Genomic DNA, 5,565 nt, shown 5'->3' with positions numbered 1-5,565 from the left:
CCGCTAAATTAAAAGGACGGTTGTATGATTCGTTCGGCCGGAATTTGTGATCCAGTGACTTAAGTTCAGCTACTTGTTTGTATTTTAGGAATGCTTCTGAGTAATTCATGGAGCTTGACACACGCTCCAAGTGCTCGCCCAGAGCGTTGGCCTGGTCTTCCAAGGTATTTCCTTGGTCGTCAACTAAAGGCAATGGGTGGATTTTCTGCCCCTTTAGCTTTCTTAGGCCACTCCATACTTTGGACTCTTGGGTGTAGGATGTTATGCCACTGAGGAACCTCTCCCAGCTAGCCCTCCTTGCCTGTCGCCGCGTACGCCTTCCCTGGGATTTTGCCAGTTTAAATTTGATGAGATTTTCCGCAGTCGGGGAGCGACGCAGTGCGCACCACGCTTTGTTCGGTTTCTTTCGTGCCAGTCTGCACTCCTCATTCCACCAGGGAACCCGTCTTTTACATGAGAGGCCTTTTGTTTGTAGAATGAATTTTTCAGCTGCGTGGAGTCTAAAACCAGTAAAATACGCTACTGCGTCGTCAATACTAAAATCGTTGATAAAATCTTGTGATAAGTAGGTTGATTCTTTAAAACCTTTCCAGTCAGCTGGTTTTGTTTTCCAATGGGGGGCGTGGGGTGGACTGTCATGCTCCTCTAGCAAGGTCAGTGTCACAGGAAAGTGGTCGCTCCCAAATGGATTTTTAACGACATTCCATTCTATATAGAGAAGAAGGGTAGCAGAGCCAATCGCTAAATCTATGGAAGAAAATTAATTATAGTGGATGTTATAATAGGTGGGCTCTTTTTTGTTAAAGAGACACGCACCAGAGGTTACCAAGAAGTTCTCTATAAGCCGACCCCTGGCGTCACACCGGGAGTCTCCCCACAAAGTGCTGTGAGCATTAAAATCACCGGCAATAACGTATGGTTCCGGGAGCTGGTCAATTAGCACATAAAATTCCGTTTTGGTGAGTTTAGTGTGGTGGTCTGTAAATACAGCAGATTGTTACCAGCTTGTTAAAAAAGTATCGCTCGCACAGACACCGGCTCTAGTGGTGTCTGAAGAGAGAGATTCTGGCATGCAACAGATTTATCTGCAATTGTTGCTACACCTCCGGACGACGCAACGGCATCATCACGGTCTTTACGGAAGATATCATATTGTCTGAGGAAGTTTGTTTGTGTGGGTTTGAGATGTGTTTCCTGAACACACAGCACTTTTGGCTTATATTTATGGAGGAGTTCTGTGATATCATCGAGATTACGGAGAAGTCCTCTCACATTCCATTGTAGAATTTGTGTGTTCATTTTGATAGATTGTTATGCTGTGTGTCCAAGGAGCGCCGCTCTTTAGGCAACGGCTGCGCCCTCACGCTTGGTGTTGTGTCCATGTCCTCTTGCGCGGCGTTGGACACGTGCTCTTGCGGGCGCTGTGTTTGCTTTGAAAGCCTCGTCTCAAAAGACCAGACCTTGGTGTCCACCAGCCCGGAGGTTGATGGGCCCTTCTTAGATGGCAGAGCAGCAGTGGGTGCACCCGCCGAGGGGGCGGATGGCGTCACCGCCGGCTCACTACGTGTGTGCCAGACAGCCGCCGGGGGCCGTTGTGGCGCTGCCTCCTGACGCGCCCCTTCGGCAAAGCTGGTTTTCGGCAGGTACGATACCCGCCTGTGTGCCTCCTTGAAAGTTATGTTTTCCTTTACCTTAAGTGTCACTATTTCTTTTTCTTTTTTCCAGGATGGGCACGACCGCGAGTATGCGGCCTGCTCCCCATCACAGTTAACACAATGTAGAGAACTTTCACAAGAATCGGAGGAGTGTTCACGAGCACTGCATTTCGCACAAGTTTGGCGGCCTCGGCAGTTCTGTGAACTATGGCCGAACCACTGGAATTTGAAACATCGAAGAGGATTTGGAGCATATGGCTTAACACGAAGCTTGATGTATCGGGCCTCGATGGACTCCGGCAGAACACTTGAGTTGAAAGTAAGTATCAGGTGCTTGTTTTGGATTTCCTTGCCATCGCGCCTCATCTTAATCCGTTTAACATTGATTACGTTCTGGTCACTGAAACCCCCCAGGAGTTCAGCCTCACTCAGCTGCAACAGATCATCATCTGAGACAACGCCACGGGTGGTATTCATAGTATGGTGCGGAGTTACTGTTACTTGAGCCTCTCCAAATGACACTAGGTAGGGTAGTTTCTCGTATTGTTTCAGATCACGGAGCTCCAAGAGCAGATCCCCGCTTGCCATCCTGGATGCTTTATAGCCTGGTCCTAAAATATCAGTCAGAGTCTTTGACACAAGGAATAGTGAGATTGTTCGTACTGATTTGTCTGTTTTTTCTGAGTGTATCAGATGAAATCGGGGAAAGTTCTGTGTTTGGCGTCCAAAAACTGGACAACATCTTCGGTGCGCCCTCGCTTCAGACCGCGATCAGGGAGTGGGGGGAAAGAACTTGCCATAAGTATAGGTGAATGTTCGGCAGCAGCGCCAGCCACCCACCATAGAGCCCAACGAGGGGACTCCGCAATACCTGGAAAAGATTGGTTCTGCAAACGTAAGCTTAAGCCACTACTATAACCAAATATGTAATATCCAAGGTTGGCTACCCACACAAGGTTAACCCTAGCTGCCTGGGAAAACGGAAGTAAAAGGAAGTGAAAAAAAAGTTGTCGCAGTTTCACCTGAAAGGCGAAGCATCAATTGCGATAGCAAATTTGTAGAGAGCTATACGGAGTAATGATAGTAGCTTTATCAGCTGTATAAACTTGGACATGCAGCAGCACCGGCAACACGCAGAACTGTTGTCGACGCCGTCGGCGTTTTGCCCACGTTCGCACAAAACGCGTGCGGCGTTGGTGACTGTTGCCGGAGCCTCTGATATAAATAGGTACTTGGTGCCGCAGCTAAACGTCCTCTCCCTCCCCCCCCCCTCCCACGGCCTTTCGTGCGTCAGAAGGCGCGTTTGCTCTACATATATGGTGATTGTAAATGAGGAAAGAGACGCCTACTTCTGCAGCCCTTAAGGGAGCACGGCACAGAACGCGCGTTTGTTCTCCGCCGTGCGTTCACTCCCCGTGAAAGCGCGCGTCCCTCCCGCCCTTTCACTCGGACATACAGCGTTCGGCGGCGCGCGGCGACGATTTCATCTCCATTGACGTCATACGGAACCTCACGGCGACGGCGACGGCGACGGCAACGGCGACGGCAACGGCGACGGTGACGCCGACGGCAGAAATCTGCTTTGGAGTGTCCATATAATTGCTATCGCAATAAAAAGTTGTCGCAGTTTCACCTGAAAGGCGAAGCATCAATTGCGATAGCAAACTTGTAGAGAGCTATACGGAGTAATGATATTAGCTTTATCAGCTGTATAAACTTGGACATGCAGCAGCATCGGCAACACGCAGAACTGTTGTCGACGCCATCGGCGTTTTGCCCGCGTTCGCTCAAAATGCGTGCGGCGTTGGTGACTGTTGCCGGAGCCTCTGATATAAATAGGCACTGCGTGCCGCAGATAAACGTCGCCTCCCTTCCCTCCCCCTCCCCCACGGCCTCTCGCTCGTCGGAAGAAGGCGCGTTTGCTCTACATACATGGTGATTGTGAAGGAGAACAGAGACGCCTACTTCTGCAGCCCTTAAGCGAGCACGGCGCAGAACGCGCGTTTGTTCTCCGCCGTGCGTTCACTCCCCGTGAAAGACGCGCCCCTCGCGCCCTTTCACTCGCACATACAGCGTTCGGCGCGCGGCAACGATTTCTTCTCCAAATGACGTCATACGGAACCTCACGGCGACGGCGACGGCAACGGCAACGGCAACGGCGACGGCGACGCCGACGGCAGAAATCTGCTTTTGAGTGTCCATATAATTGCTATCGCAATAAAAAAGACAGGATAGATTGAAAGTGAGAGAGAAAGATGAAGATTTAAGAGGAGGACAGGAAAATGCAACTTCCAATTTCCCCTGTGTGGGTGAGCCCAGGGGTGCCGTCTATGTGAAGCAGAGGCCGAAGAGGTGTGTTGCCTCCGCCGGGGGGCCTTAAAGGTCCGAACAGCCGGCATCAGCTCAACCTCCAGGATCCCCCTTTCCCCAGACACGGCTAAGCCACGCACGGCTGCACGCGGGTTCGTCCAACCCTCATGTTCTTGGGTCCGTGGTGTCGCAACACACCAAACGCCTGCTTAAACAGACGCCCCTACGGGATAGGTTCGCTCATAGCCGCTCTATCAAAACTCACCGGTGGCGACCTGTCGCGTGTACCGGAATTAGTGGGATGTGCTTAGAAGAGACTCATCATCACTGATGCGCCATAAGTTGGCACATAAGGAGGCAGAAAGCCGTGCCGATGCTGCCGCTCTGCCACCTCCGGTACCGACCGGTGCATTGGCGGCAACAGTTTTTAACAGCGGAGCTGTTTAAGCCGACCGCCAGCCTATAACGCGTTAACAAAAAAAGTCATCTAGCGAAGACGTCTCTGCGCGTTGCCTAGCAACCACCTCGCGGTGCGGCATGTGCTTTGCCGCGTCTCCGTGCCATGCACATGTTGCCTTGACATGGGTCGTTAAGCAGAGGGAAGGAGAGCATGAGCGCGGCACGCACTATACTCGGTAGAGATAAAGAGAAAATGAGAGCGAGAGAGAGGGAGACAGTGAAAGAAATTATAGCAGCACCAATGAGGCAACGCGCAGAGCTGCTGCCGACGCCGTACGCGTTTCCCCGTTTCCCCGCGTTCACGCCGAACGCGCGCGGTGTCAGTGACTGCAGCCGGCGCCTCTGGCGGGGGCTCGGCAGGTTTCGACCAACCACGCCCCGGCAACTGTGGAAGCGCAGCTTGGCCGTAACGTCACCGGGGAGATAAAGCTCGGAGCCGCCGCGACGGTGGCAGAACTCACGTTGACTATGGCAAGTACATGTAGCCTTGACATGGGACGACCAAACAAGATCCGGACACCAAACGAAAAAGCCGCTCAACTTGAAGCGCATCGTGCAGGCAAGAGAGAATCTGCGCGTCGATGGTGAACCGATTCGGAATACCGTGTCTAACAGCCCTTAGTATAGAACTAGCAAAACTTATCCAAGCCTAGTAAAACCTGTAAGAAGCTAGGTCGATCACCAGCTCCGCTCTTTACTCCAGCCTTGCACCACTAGTGCAAGCTGCCAACTTTTTTTCTAACTTTTACATTGCAGTTGTACCACTCGGCTATCTTACCACACTATTTTTTTTTATGTGTACCCTTAAGGTTCGATCTAAACACTAACGCAGAGTAGGGTTAAAATCAGCGATTTTAAAATTGAGAGTGTACGTAAGAATTACACGTACAACCTGGGGATATGGTCCTTCGATAAACAGTTGCCTAAATTTTTTTTTCGAAATGTTTTTCGAGTTGTTTCTTTCCCTTTTGTTATACGTTTATTCTTTTCTGCAGGTATTAGCCTACTGTTGTAGAAATACATTTAGTCTTCGTGTCTTTTCTGTCTTTGTTCACGTGTAGTGTGTTGTTTGCCATTTGACTGAAATTTTCCAACTTGTCCAAATTACTACGCTGTTAGTCTAAATGTTGCACAATAGATA

This window comes from Dermacentor silvarum, chromosome 9 (assembly GCF_013339745.2).
Source record: "Dermacentor silvarum isolate Dsil-2018 chromosome 9, BIME_Dsil_1.4, whole genome shotgun sequence".
NCBI lineage: Eukaryota > Metazoa > Arthropoda > Arachnida > Ixodida > Ixodidae > Dermacentor > Dermacentor silvarum.
This window is presented reverse-complemented; position numbering follows the sequence as displayed.